Source organism: Diaphorina citri, unplaced genomic scaffold (genome assembly GCF_000475195.1).
Source record: "Diaphorina citri unplaced genomic scaffold, Diaci psyllid genome assembly version 1.1 scaffold490, whole genome shotgun sequence".
Lineage (NCBI taxonomy): Eukaryota > Metazoa > Arthropoda > Insecta > Hemiptera > Psyllidae > Diaphorina > Diaphorina citri.
In genome coordinates, this window is record NW_007377925.1 from 171,931 (window position 1) to 187,764 (window position 15,834).

Here is a 15,834-nt window from a genome sequence, read left to right on the forward strand (position 1 = left end):
AGACAGAAGAAAGAAGAGGAGAAGCAAATGAAGGAAAAGAAAATAGAATATACCATTCATTTATACTGCTAAGATGAGATTGAAAGGTCCCTTTACCTTTTACCCCCAGCAATCTTAGGTATTACCTACTAGTAATTAGTTTGATTTCGACCCGTGTGTGAGAGGCCTCAAATATGACTATCTTTGTGTAGAAGTCTAGAAGTTCAAGTGTCGCATCCTTGTCACATTTGACATCTACATACCAAATTTCAAGTCTCTAGCTCTTACCGTTCTCGAGATATTTTGACCAATTTTTTCTCACGTCTACAGGTCTACACTTTAATCGATCGACATCAATGGGAACCCAAAAAAACTAGGTACCTACGTAAGCAACCTCCGTGGCCGAATGGGTATCACACTAGGCTTGCAGGCCGTAGGTTGATTCCTCGAGAGGTCGAAGTTTTTTCGGCCCTGTGTTTGGAATTCGGGGTGCACTCAGCCTCGTGAGGACAATAGAGTAGGAGTAATTTCTACTTTAATTGAGTAGCGACCAGTGGCAGCATTACCAGTGTAAAAAGATTATACATATTGAAATTATATAAGTACATAGAAATTGGTTGATTGCAAGATATTTAGTAATGCTGTGATATCCACAAATATTGTGAAAAAGCTCTGCTTTACTGCAAATAATTCATGATATGACTCCTGGCTCAGGCTGTTGCCCCGTAGGCCGTAGGACAATCTTTGCAGGAGGAACTGATCTGAGCGAGAATCTCCAGAAAAATATCTAATATTAGGCACTATGTTTATCTGGGCGCTGAAATTGTCCAACTCGACACGCGCAAGGGTTAATTTGTCCACTGACCTAGGCTCGGATCTTCGCGAGGGCAACCACTTGACACAAAGTTGCTGAGTTGCTACTAAAGGTGCTGAGTTAGTATAACTCACGCCATAGCGAAGAATTTCTCATTCATTTTTTATGATCTACAGATTCCGTAACAGCCTACTATTCGTATCTCCTGTTACAGCCCGTTATTAGGTCGCGGGTTCGATTCCCTTCGAAAAAAAAAATTGCTATGATGGGACCCATTTTTGAAACAGACCCCGGGCCTGGTAAGGGTCAGCTATTGTGAAAGTTTTGGTTATTTGAAAATGTAAGCACATACATACCTAGCTAATTTAGCCTAGTTAGCCTGCTTTGTAAGCGTTAGGTCTCGGGTTTGACTTCCGTCCGGGGCGGAAACAGGTAAGGTTCCTTCTCGGAACGGCTGCTCCAAGAACGGCTGACGGCGGAAAGTTCCTTCTCCTATTGTGTCTTCCTTCTATCTTCAATTTCGGTACGATACTTGGAACGGCTGGCTTTCCTGTCCCCTTTCTCTTAGTTTTCCAGACTTTCTTAGCAGTTACACGTAGTTCTTACCACATCTACACTACATCAGTCGACCGAAGTCATTCGACCATAGAGTAGAGATTGCTTTAGATTAGACCTAAAACTAAAATTGATAGAAAAAGCATACTTCGATGTGAGATCATTGTGATTGGATATGGATAATCATTCTGAATCAATAATGTAACCTTGATTCAGGATTGTGTATTTTAAGAGGAATCTTGATTCTTGAAATTTTCCTAAAACTAAAATTGATAGAAAAAGCATACTTCGATGTGAGATCATTGTGATTGGATATGGATAATCATTCTGAATCAATAAACTTTCTTAGCAGTTACACGTAGTTCTTACCACATCTACACTACATCAGTCGACCGAAGTCGTTCGACCATAGAGTAGAGATTGCTTTAGACCTAAAACTAAAATTGATAGAAAAAGCATACTTCGATGAGATCATTTTGTAATTGGATATGGATAATCATTCTGAATCAATAATGTAACCTTGATTCAGGATTGTGTATTTTAAGAGGAATCTTGATTCTTGAAATTTTGTTTATCGAATTGATTTTTGTTGATGATAAATTCAAGGAATGTGTGTGTGACTATCTGACTATTGACCAGTTCCTCAGTTTGATATCCAAAGCAATTTTTATTTTCCAAGCGGTTTGATAGAGGGAACTGTAACTGCTAAGGTCTTATCCTCATCAAAGTTAAGAGAGAAGGAAGCCACGATAGGAGAAAGCCAGCCGTTCCGAGAACCAACGTTATCTGTTTAGTACACCGTCTCGGGCGGGTATCAAACCCGCGACCCATCCAAAGCAATTTTTATTTTCCAAGCGCTTTGATAGAGGGAACTGTAACTGCTAAGGTCTTATCCTCATCAAAGTTAAGAGAGAAAGAAGCCACGATAGGAGAAAGCCAGCCGTTCCGAGAACCAACGTTATCTGTTTAGTACACCGTCTCGGGCGGGTATCAAACCCGCGACCTAGCGCTTACAAGACGCGCTACCCTCCAAGCGAACTAGACTGGCAAATGGCCGAGTCTTGAAACTCAGATAGATTTATAGATCTAGATGTTTCAGGACAGGGGATTGTGAGATAAATCAAGTCAGTTGAGAATACTCGAACAACAACAGTTGTGCCTCAATTTTCTTGGTCAGGGTTGAACTGTGTTGAAAAAAGGTCGCTCAGTAACTTACAAAACCACTTTACTTGTATTAGCTTGTACGTGCGACAAACATTTACAAGTATAAACTACGACAGGGGTTTCCAACTTCCATGTGTATGCGGGCCAGATGCTACATTGGGAGGTACTTCGCGGGCCACATATGTACATAGGGGAGCATCTACTTAGTACCTACCTACAATGATTCATATTCTATTTTTCTTCTTTTATCTCGAATCTTGGAATTTTGGGAATTCACTTTTACAAACCACATAATAATTATGTAGGTGCCTCATAAATCTCATAATATTACATCGTAACATACCTACTCACAATTTTCTTGATGCTGATTACTGATTACGAGGTAGGTATTATAGCCTACACAGGTGCCTGCTTACTACCTACTCATCTAGTCCGCCTATACCTACCTGTGGCCTAAGTATACATTAAGGTGAATAAGTTACCTGTACACCGGTAATAGGTATACCTACGCATACATAATGTTACAAACATCATTATCTCTTTAACCCCCTTATGTGGAATTAGAAACAAACCTAAACCTGCAATGGGTGATATGCGAAACAGGGACGTTTTCAGTCTGCATCGGGCCTGAGGGCTTTAACAATAAGGCCTTCCTATTGGGACTTTGAATCTGGAGGTTTCTGATTCGAGTCCAATGCAGGTCATAAAATTTAGAGTGTATTGTTTTTTGTTTAACACAAGCAACAATCCTTGTAGACATATCTTTAAAAAGGACCTAACTTAACGTGTTGCTAAAGTGTCGTAGTTTTATGGACTCTACAAAAATTGACAAACGCCTAATGGGCTATCAATAACCATAAACGACATTCGTACATAAATCTTTATGACGTCTTGCTCTTATGTTGTCCCACTAGCCAGAGGTACTTGAATTACCCAAAGTACTTAATGTCCACTAGACAAGTAGTACTTAACACACCCGCCTCTAATACAATCGTCAAGATCTCTCTAGTCAAGTCAAATCTAGTCCATTCTGCGCTACTTGACAACTTGGCAGAATCCTTGAAGACAGAATTCTTGCAGTAGCTCTTCATATTAAAGTGTTTAATCAAGAGGTTTGAAAGAGGGGACTGTAATAACGGAGGTCTTATCGTCCCGAAATCAAAGAGGAGGACAGGATGGGAGAAAGGCAGCTCGGGAATGAACCTTATCTGGTTAGGATAAAGGTCTCCCTCGGTGGAGTCTCTAATACGCTCTAGACCTTTTTTCGATTTAGCATTTGGACCACGGAATACACTGTACATCCATGGTCCATGTTCTGGGTTTGCGTGTTTACAACAGTTTTGTAGACACAAAGTGAGAGGAACTTTAAGAAATACCCGGGTATCTTCAATTATAACTTAAATTTCAACACCTCTTACATTGTACTTACATATTGTAAATCTCCTGCAGTGCTCATCACGACATTGATGTTGTGTCGATAATTGTCAGACTGAGGGGAATTGTCATTGATGACAACAATGACACTGAAAACAGTAAAGACCAATCTGTCCTGTGTCTAAGGGAGTCTAAAATGGAACCACTTTAGGGGGGAAGAGAAATATAATTTTGACTTTCGTTTTTTAAGGGTAAATGTACAAAATACCTACGAGTAATATTTATACTAGATTTTATATACTTTGACGTATGAATGACCCTAAAAGTTATATTGCTACTTAACCTGAGGAGTGAGGCCTAGGACCCTATAGAAGAAGGTCGTCCTTATCGCCAGTAACTTAAGTTCCTAATCAGCAGGTGTTTTTCAAAGAATTTTCTCCCATTATTACCGGCTTGTTTTTCTCGCATTAGCTAGGAAACTAGGAAAGTAACAATTATTAGAGTTGGATTGAAATCCACCATAAACTCTGTGTTTAAATTCCCATCAAGTCCGCTTAGATAACCATTAAGCTCATTACGCACTCCATATTCTAATCTAATTAGGTACCCTTAAGATACCTACTTAACCTCATAGCTATCCATCCCCCCACAAAAATAAATATATAAAATAAATAAATGGATAAAAATAAATGAATAAAGGTAATAAAAGTTAGCCGATTCCGGGCCCCTTTTAAGGAGCCCGGGCCAGGAGCAAACGGGACCGAATGAGCTCCCCCTATGTCCAATCCTGATAGGAAACCTACTCTGATGGAAACTTACAATGATACCGACTAGGTAATATCTAACTCGTGGCTTCTGAGGATTTCCAAATGACGTCATATTGTGACGTCAGAGAGTTTGAGGTCCTACAAGTCGAAGACCGCAGACCTATTGGTTTGACCTATGACACCTTCAACACATTCGCTGCTGGTGTTATTGTTTGGTAACAGTGAGAAATAAATAATATATGGCCAGCTACGCTCTATCAGGTAGACCTGACACCTGATCAGGTCCGCGTGTCAGGTCTTCCTTATAGAATATAGAGTGTGCTCATCATGTATCAGGCAGACCTGACCTGATCAGGTGTACCTGATAATGAGTGGCTGACCTATGCCTGCCTAGTTAGCTTGGAAGGTAGCGCGTCTGTCTTGTAAGCGCTAGGTCGTGGGTTCGATTCCCCCCCGGGGCGAACTTTATCCTAAACAGGTAAGGTTCGTTTTCGGAAAGGCTGGCTTTCTGCTTTCGGGGCGATATGACCTAATTTGTTACAGTTCCCTCTATCAAACCTCTCTCTCTCTCTCCCTCCCAAAAAAACTCTTTAGCAGTGAAAGTGTTGAGGGATCAATGGTTTGTGTGTTTCAGTTGAAAGATCAGGAGAAATACTTGTGATATACCAGAATAGTCTCAATGAAAAGTTACTTCCTCGGATTCAGGAAGATTTGGAAGTCACGCCCTGGTTTTTAACCTAGGATCTCTGACTTGAAAAGCTATAAGCATAATTTTATCGAAAGAACGAATCAACAGTTATTCTTTGTTCATTAAATTCGTGGACAACTGCAAAGTTGGCGAAATTTAGCAAAAAACAATAAAATTAGAAAGTAGGTACACAAAGGCTAGCCACTGACTATCAGGTAGACCTGACAGACGGACCATTTTAGCTGTACTTGTCAGGTCTACCTGATAGTGTGTGTGCTCATCAGGTATCAGGTCTACCTGATTGTGAGTGGCTGGCCTGAGGAAATTTCTTCTTCGAAGCATTGGTTCTTCAGGAGCAGAAGCTTTTATTCTAAATGAGTTCTACACTCTTTGAGTCCTTGTCCCTCTACAGTTTATGATATTGATTTGCTGAAATTCCTTCTGCAAAATAGGAGAGGAGAAAGAGTTTTGTGCTATGCCATTTCTCAAGACACCTAATTGTTGTACATAAGTATTCAATACAATTAGGTAATCCCTAACAAGATATCTAATTGTTATAGATAGAGTAACCACAGTTCAACTCATTGAACTCCATCATAGTGTCATAACCACTTTGAACCTAGGCAAAAATAGCAAAAAAAAAAAAAAAAAAAAAAAAAAAAAAAAAAAAAAAAAAAAAAAAAAGTCCTGGGCTTGAATCGAACCAGTGATCTAGCGTTTACAAGGTAGATAGGTTCCAAGCGGACTAGGTTGTGGCTGAATATTAGTTAGGTACCTACTTACCTACATCTCAAAATTCCTTGTTGCTGGGCGAAACAAGGTTTAAATATACATATTGGTAGTTTTCAACAAGAAATAAAATTGGTAACACTTTAAAATTTAGAGTCTAAATCTCTAAATAGTCTAATATTTCGGTTCATCTTTGACCATATTTTTGAGAAGATCAAGGTTACCAACTCATAACCGTCAAAACTAAAGAGTCAAGGTGAGACACTGAGTTGTATTCCCTGAGCTTGGTAATAACCCAAAGTTTTGGGATTCTCCATAGCCCAGAATTGAGTTCCCATTACGAACAGATAAGAGTACTGAGTGGAAATGGGTATTAAGCTGTGTCCACACATAGTCTACCCCTAAGCTGTGTCCACACATAGTCTACCCCTAAGCTGTGTCCACATATAGTCTACCCCTAAGCTGTGTCCACACATAGTCTACCCCGTCGATAGACGTCAACTGAAACCGCACACTACCTCGACAACATACCTACATACATATATTCACCTTTTAGATCGACGTGATCTATGGTCGATCGACACGGTCGACTATGCGTGGACATGGCTTAAGATATACTCGTACACAGCACCATGTGGGTATAAGTACTTGGCAATTTTGAAAGTATAGTAGGTAAATGATACACAAATAACATATTTGGTAACAATAATAACTTAGTAAAAATACCCATAGAGCACAGATTTCAGTGTGGGTACCTACAGTTGGTATGTACAAAAACTAAACGTATGTAGTAGAATTAGTAGTCATAAAATACTTTGCTAGGTACCAAAATCGGATTATTACATAACATCGGAACACGGTAATCCCCCAAATTAAATGCTAGAAACTTCAATTTAAGTTCTAGGTCATTAACGTTCCAGTTCCTCGAGACTGGCCACCTAATGTTCCAAACCTGTTGTACACACACGTTTCATCTGTTGCACAACACAAGTTAATCTTATGCCTATGAAATGCAATAATGACTAATGTAAATCTTCCTCTCTGTTTTGATCCTGATCTAAAAATAACTAGACCATGATATGACTGCCAGAAGCAGACCTCTTCAGTGTTCTCGAGTGAAAGTGTCTTGAAATCAGGAAGCCTTAATAAGCGATATGCCGCGGGTTCGATTCCCTCTGTCAAACCTCTTAAAAAAAAAAAAAAAAATGTAGACAAAGTCTTTTCAGTAGCCAAACCCACTCCAGGTTATGCCTGCCAATCACGCTCAGATCGTAGTCTGACAGACAGAGCGTGAGTGGCTGGCCTTGGCCTCAGTTGTGACTGAAGATTAAAAAAAGAGGTTTGATAGAGGGAACTGTAACTGCCAAAGTCTTATCGTCCCGAAATCGAAGAGAGAATGAAGCCTTTCCGAGAAGAAGCCCTATCCCTTTAGGATAAAATCCGCCCCGGGCGGGAATTGAACCCGCGGCCTAGCGCTTACAAGGCAGACGCACTACCAACCAAGCTGCAACTACACTGAGGTCTGAGGTTACTTAAGTAAGTAGAGTCACTAGAATTACTATTAAGTCACTAGAATTAGGTACTATTAAGTCACTAGAATTACTATTAAGTCACTAGAAGTACTATTACTTAGGTATCTACCTATTAAGAGTCAGTAGAGCAGTGCAGTGACCAATGTTGCACCATAGATCATGAACCAAAGAGATTGTTTACAAAACATTGTGCCGGATACATTACTAATGAGGGATCCGTCAAAAGGGAACGTCTCTTTTTAAGAGGTTTGATATTAGAGGGAACTGTAACTTGCTGAGGTCTTATCGTCCTGACTCCTGAAGGTGAAGAGATAAGAAACTGAAGACGAAGAGAGAAGAGAGACAGGGAACAGGATAGTAAAAAGTTAGCCGTTCCGAGAGCGAACCTTATCTGTTTAGAATAAAGTTCGCCCCGGGTGGGAATCGAACTCGCGACCTAGAACTTACAAGACAGGCACGCTACCTTCAAAGCTTACTACCTTCAAAGCACGCTAGGTACATAGGCTGTGGGGAATTTTATACTTTTGATGTTTGGGCTTTTTTGGATTATTATCTATATTTTAAAACATCCACAACAATTTTCAATGCCATACCTATTTTAACACATTCCCATACCTCGTGAATATTAACAAATTATTATTATGTATTAGGTATTAATTTTTTTATTATTTAAAGACAATAACTTTATATTGACTCATTGACCCATCAACATGAAGACAAAATGTTAGCGTCTTAATTATTCACTCAAGCGTTTACAAAACGTTGACGTAACCGGTTAAACGGTTTTGAGGCTCTTGAATCTTGAGTGTTATTGAGTGGTTGAATACCCATTAATCATATATGTATTTATTAGTGCCTATTTATTTTATAGATAGCCCATTTGCACATTTGTCCAAATACCCATTAATCATCTATTTATTAGTGCCTATTTATAGATGGATTTGACTACTAGGTCGTTCTGCTACCAATTCTAGTTATGTAGGTTGTAGATGTACATGTTACCCCAATAGTGCGTATCTTATGTCTCCTCATTCATCATCAATCCATCATTCAGGATCAACTCCGTTTACTGCAGTCTGCTTAAGGTGATTCACTATCAGCTAAACCTGACAGGTCGCCTGAGAGACTTATTATTGCTGCCATATCCTATCAGGTAGACCGGACAGGCACACCTGTTCAGGCGTACCTGTCAGGTCTACTTAATAGTGAATGGCTGGCCTAAATCAACAGCAGTTACAGTTGCTGGCAAAGTCGGCAGCAATCGATGTAGCAACTCACTAGAAAAATGTAATCTGACGGCCTTTGATGAAACGGGCACGAAAAGTAAGCTAATGAGTAAAGTTGCTGCACCTGAAGCAATTCTAGATCTTTGAAAAAGACACTTGTCAATAATTGATGCAACAGTGCCTTTAAAATGTATTCACATTTCACACAGAGGAAAGTTTTCAGTTGACTCTAATATTCATAGACATAGTTGATCACATTTAAGTTGACGATCTATTTGGCCCCTGTCTAATAAAATCATAGGTCGAAATTGACCTCGATTTTTTTTCTACCTTGAGATAGAAAAAAAACTAGATCAAAATTTTGAACTTCTTGGGCCTTGAAATAGACAAAATTACAAAAGGGGACTAGAATTTTGGACTCTTGGAAAATAAGAAGGAGGGACGAGAGACAGAGAGAGAGAGAGAGAGAGAGAGAGAGAGAGAGAGAGAGAGAGAGAGAGAGAGAGAGAGAGAGAGAGAGTTTTTTCAAATACCCTTGTTTTTCTACCCAATTTTTCCTTGAAAAAGAAATTCCTCAATATCGCGTCACACAATTTTTTTCTATAAGAAAACGGTCAGGTCGATACGCACTATCAGGTCGAAGTTATGCGACCACTGTCTTGTCTTCTACTGACAGTAATATGGGGATATCTAAGTAAAGCTCCGAGTTTGTCAAGGCCGAACCACTCTTGGAAGACACCTTGAATTACCTATACTTATACCTATGATAATTATTACCTATACGTGTACCTATAACTATACCTAGGTATTATTCTTAATACGAGTATAATATATTCGGTCCAGGCGGGAACTGAACCCCGATGGTACCTATTTGAAATTTTGGCACTGGCAAAATAAAGTCATGTTGAACACCGTGTTGTAGGTAGTGTTTGTTGTTGGGCTGTTGTTACAGGTGTCTGGTATCTACAAAGCTATGTATGTAGGTTATAGGTACTTACCTAATATACGTACCTAACTACATACCTACTAAGTGAATACCTAAATACCACGTGCGTTTTCTGTTTTCTTTAGTTTTTTCCTCCTCTTTTTCTTCTTCTTCTTCTTCTTCATTTTCTTCTTCGTCTTTTTCCCCGCTTCTTTTTCCTCCTTCTTCGACGAAAGGATATGATTTATTCACAACAAACATACCCATTACTGTTAATTTATGATACATAATTATTATGTAAATAATCTGATTACTGATAAATGTAAATGGCTCTACATAAGGTAACTAATACGCCTGTAGGTTACATAATACATACCATACGTCCGTGATAGCTGGACGCACTTTATGAGACTGAGTGCACCCCAAATTAAAAGCTGTCGAAAAATCTTCTTCTCTACCAAGAATTGAACCACGTTATTGTACGAGTGTATGCCCATCTGCTTGTGGTCTTTGCCCACCACTCACGCTCACTGGAATTATGATGGTTGTGGTTGTTATAGTGGTGTAGCTGCACCGAGGGGGGTGATGGTCTCTAGCTAATATTACTTTGCCCATCCTGAACCGTAGTCAATCATCATGAGGACCTGTGCTTTTAATTTGAAGCATGATAAACCCTTTGTAACCTCCAGCTAGCCAGGCTGGTTAGGGTTTGACTGCTCTGATCCCTATTTACAGTCCTACAGTAAGTTTGGCTACAAGACGCAATTACATGTCTTCTGACAGTTTCCACACACGGTGGGTTTTGAGTCAGCTATGTGTGATGAATTCCTAGGGTGTATCATGCCCATGATTAATTCACAGGGTATGGAGTTGATATTCAAAGGCGACTTGAAAAAGTTCATACTGGATAAAGACACAGCAAGACACTGGTCTGCTGTTTAAGGTCCCCCAGCCAGACCATGTAATTCTGGTCTCACGCCACTTCTATACTGGGTTGGAACTTGGAATCATCTCGAGTAGGTTCTGCGTTCTATCTGGTGTGGATTTCCTGAAGATGCTGGACTTGTTTCCTATGACGTGTCTCTAAGAATTCGGTTGCCAGATTTATGATTATTGGCCTGGAATTATTGGATTGACCTTCAAGTGACTCTTGGAATTTGGAACCATATACCTCATTTTCCTGGGTACTTCAATATTGACTGAGGTCAAAAGAAAAGCTGGGTCATCCATACACGATGAAGACCCCAATCTCCAATGTAGGGAAATGCTGCTAAGGTCACAATAGGTCAGACAACCCTAATACCTATCAGATAAATTACCCTAATACCTTTCCTCAATAACTAATACACTCCTCCCCATGACCCTAATACATCAATACCCTCCAAAAAACTAGTATCCTAACAACCTAGTACCTTCCTTAAACAACAATCCTCTTCTTCCTAAAGTGTCCCTATATCTCTTCCCCTTAACCCTATGTCCTCTTATATGTCCTCATTTTCCCCATCTGTGGTACAAGTTCTGCACGGATGTGGGTATACCATTTATATATAACAAAATGTATGTTCTGAGAGTTTTGTCGATCAAAAATAAATGGAAACTTGATAAATTAAAAATACTGCTAGGATGAGACTGAAAAGTTCCAATTATAGGCTGCTCAAGATTTTGTCAATTAAATTGTAAAAGCGAAGACTAGGCCCGTGACGGTGATTCTTCGAAGATTTTCTTGCGCAACTTTCGAAGAATTTGAGCCTCAAGATGGGTTTCATGGAGACTGTACACTAAAAAATTACAATAAGAAACTAATGACATTTGGTTGACATACTTTGTCCATAATCCATAAAACTTACGCTGGTGGTGAAGTGATTAAAGCGGTAGATATTGAATCCGAAGGTTGTTCGTTCAAGTCAGGTGATACAACATACAAATAATATTGGCCTAACTACAGATAAAAAGATACAGAAGTGCGTGCTAACTGCAACATAGCCTGAGCCTCTGCCGCTGGGGTCCAAGGTAATTGTTAAAATCCATATGATCCATAAAGCTCAAGCGCAAATCAAGCGCAGCTCTATGATTACTTCTAGTGCTAATTTTGTAACACGCAGGCATCTAATCACCTAAAATTTACTTAGACTTAAGCAATGGTGTCGAGTAAAATTCTAAAGGTTGATATTATCTAATAATAGCTGCTTTCTTATTCACCTTCGTTGGTCATTTCTTATTCAGCTCTCTCTCTCTCTCTCTCTCTTTGTTTTTTTTTTTTTTTTTTTTTTTTTTTTTTTTTTGGGGGGGGTCTACAAGAACAAATCCAATATTTTTATTGATTATGTCCATCTAACATTCTAACTAGACTGGAATGTTAGGCCAGCCACTATCAGGTCTACCTGATACACCTGATTAGGCCTACCTGATAGTGTGTGTGTGCTCATCAGCTAGACCTGACAGGTGGACCTTATCAGGTGTAGAGGAGTTTACAAGAAGCCAGTGGCTGGAGTAGCAACTGGTCTAATCCAGCCATACATTGTAAACTACGCACAACATCTCAATAATCACCTATTAAACCACTTTATTGACATTATCAGCAATTTCTATGCCTAATTGCCCATCTTATATGTAAATGTTTGGATCCTATATACTATACAGGGCTGTCTACAGGGGGACTCATTCGGCCCCTGGATTTGGACGCCTTAAGGGGGCCCCTGAAGAAGCAGTATATTTTGTAAAAAAAAAAAAAAAAAAAATGTTGCTATGATGGGACCCTTTCTGAAATAGACCCCGGGCCTAGTAAGCCATCAAAAAGTATTATTTATTTAGGTGAATTAAAAATTTATTTGAAGATATAAAAAGTACATACCTGTCTAGGTAATTCAGCCTAGTTAGCTTGGAGGGTAACGCGCCTGCGTTGTAAGCCCTAGGTCGGGGGTTCAGTTCCCGCCTGGACCGAATATATTATACTCGTATTAAGAATATTACCTAGGTATAGTTATAGGTACACGTATAGGTAATAATTATTATAGGTATAAGTATAGGTAATTCAAGGTGTCTTCCAAGAGTGGTTCGGCCTTGACAAACTCGGAGCTTTACTTAGATATCCCCATATTACCGTCAGTAGAAGACAAGACAGTGGTCAATAGATAGATAAGGTCTACAGTTGGTCTTAATAGATAGATAAGGTCTACAGTTGGTCTTAATACAATACTAGACAGGTATGCCGAGTATTGCCGAGGGAACCCGACTTTAGGGCGGTCATTCACTATCAGGTAGGTATGTCTGAACAGGTGCGCCTGTCAGGTCTACCTGATAGTGTAAGACAGCAATAATAAGTCTCTCGGGCAACCTGTCAGGTCTACCTGATAGTGTATGGCCGGCCATATTCCGATACCCAGTTCCATGCAGTCGGAATAAGGTCGACCTTTTTGTGGCGTGAACGGAAGATCTGAATATTATGCCTATTTCACGGGCACGGAAACCAATAATGGGGGGTTCGAACTTGATCTTCAAGAACTGTGGATTCTAGATAATTATTATGTAGATAATCCTCCTCCTCCTCTTCCTTTCATCTTAATGAAAAGAATAGTGGTTATTAGATCAATACCGTACCGATACTTAGTTAGAATTTCAAACTACAAAGCATAGGGGTATTTCTTCACCCTTTCAAAAAAGTAGGTCTGGTAGGTATTTTCCTCAAACCCAAATTCCTACGATTAGGAGAATGTTTGTGATTTCCTCATAAACAGTAGTTTGTAAACAGGTCTTTTTTTTATCCTGCAAATTCACCTGTTACTATAACGGTTAGTGTTACTGACCATTGAAATATTGAGAAAATTTTGCAGGAAAAAAAAGAAGAAAAAAAAAACTGCGTTAATGTTAGGTAGCAGTTTTTTCTTCACACAAAAAGTTTTTTTTTTTTTTTTTTTTTACAATTTTTTGTTTTCAGAACTTTGCAAAACCGAGTCACCATTTTCGAGGGCAAGGTCTATTTGAGGGAAGTCCAATGAGACTTTGTCTATCGGGGGTGTTTTCTAGCATAGAATTTGTGTATGAGAATGAGAATGTTGTAGTCGAGGGCAAAGTCTATTTGAGGGAAGTCCAATGAGACTTTGTCTATCGGGGGTGTTTTCTAGCATAGAATTTGTGTATGAGAATGAGAATGTTGTAGTAGTGTGGGAATTGTAGTCAGTGTCAGAATTGCCAATCGTAGCGGACTGAAACCCAAGGGGGTGTGGGAGGAAGAATAGGACAAGGACATTGCGGAGGCTTTGACCACGACATTGGCAAGTTTGACCACGACATTGGTAAAGTTGATGTGATTCGCACTGGACGTAATAATTTCAAATCGTGTGGGATCCTCAGCATAATCTACTATATTTCATGGATTTCTTCAAGTCTAATAAATATCTATAACTATATATTATACCCAGAGCGTGTGAGGAAAGAATTAATTGCGGAAGGTCGGAAATTCAATTAGATATATCTTGGACAATTGCCTCTTCGGGGTTTTTTACCAGTTTAACAGGTCTTTTTTTCTAGATTGAATCACGCGTCAGACTTAAACCTAATCGAGACCATTGACCCTAGCGAAAAGTGTAAAAGAAGAAATAAATAAACATTCCTTATCCAAAATCAAATTTTTGGCTACTATGACGAGAGATCGGTTTTTTCTCGTGCGTTGAAACATTTGGAACTGGTTTTTTTGTGGCCAGGGAATTTCCAGTCAGGCCTATAGCCTGTTTTGGACCAGCGGCCATTGCTATACTTCGTGTGGCAGTGCTATACCTCGTGTGACAGTTGGGGTTCCGTCAAAACACTCGACTGGATAAGGAGACCTTTGGGCGACGTCAACTGGTGTAATAAGGTGAGTTGTTTTTAACCTTTTACTATTTCGCTTGTGATTAGCATTATACGATTTCGGTCTATAAAGATGTGTCCACACATAGTCCATCAACCGTCGATCGACTTTTAATCGACTATGTGTGGACACAGCTTAAGGTTGAGGAAGACTTGAAAGAAAAGGGGTGGAGAAGAGCGGAGACGTTAGATAGAAGAAGAAGGAAAAGAAGAATTAAGAAAAAGAAGAAGAAGACGAAGAAGAAGAAGAGGAATGATACCCTATATTTGAAAGAAAAAAAATCGCTAATCATGAGGAAAATTTGATTTAAAAAAAGGAAAAAAAAAAATCTGACTACAATCATGCACTTGGAATTATGTAATGTTAGCCAGAGAATGCAGTTGTCCGATCTAGGGCAAGAGGACACTAACAAAGTTCTAGGTATGACAGAGCTACATAATTATACATTTTAGTGCTATCACGCTTGATATGAATCTAAGGTAAATAATTGTAAATTTATTTTACATCTCAATAAAATTAATTCTTCGATTAAGTTCACAACTGAGAACTTTTCACAATCCAAACTTTGGGCAGTCCAGTCCGTCCATAAATTTTATTGATAATTTTTCTCTCTTCTCGTGACAATCGATTCTGAACAATACCTATTTACCTATTGCTCCTCGGTTTTATTTATTTAACTGAGCAAATTTTGACTAACTTTTTGAGTTGGGCACTTGAAATTTCGCATGTAGAAAGAATCAGGAGGTACCAGAATAATAGAGATAGAAGAATCAATAGGTACCATTTCCTCATTATTTCAATCCACTAAAAGTTCAGGTGTAAACTATCAATCAAGAATTATTCATTTAATTTGTCAAGAATTTGATTGGATTTCTCTCCCTTCAATCTAAGAAGAAAAAAAAAAAAAAAAAAAAAAAAAAAAAAAAAAAAAAAACAAACAAGACACCAGCCCTGACACACATTGGGTAATATCGATTCTAAGAAAATAAATAAAAGACTAGGAAGTGTCCAAGGGTGATATGCTAAAAATACTGAATGGGGCCGAGCATGAGAGGTATTTCTTAATCCCTATGTATTTGTATTAATGCCATAAATCTATCTATGGATCCATGTAATAAATTCAGGGAGGCAAAAGTCTTTGGATACATAGAATTCTAAAGATTATGATCTATTCCATTATATCCTATCGATAAATACATACATCCTGTATTTTTAGACGTACATGGATAATTAGT

At 38.9% G+C, this 15,834-nt stretch overlaps 1 protein-coding gene across 1 annotated transcript in view; it reads right to left on the reverse strand.

Annotated features, from left to right (window-relative positions):
- LOC103509357 (ABC transporter G family member 23) overlaps positions 1–3,961 on the reverse strand; it is a 58,056-nt gene extending 54,095 nt beyond the window's left edge. Inside the window, exon 1 of the mRNA XM_026823725.1 lies at positions 3,942–3,961. The gene's annotated coding sequence lies outside the window, so the exon portion shown is untranslated. The remainder of the gene's footprint in view (positions 1–3,941) is intronic.
- Between the last annotated feature and the right edge of the window lie 11,873 nt (positions 3,962–15,834).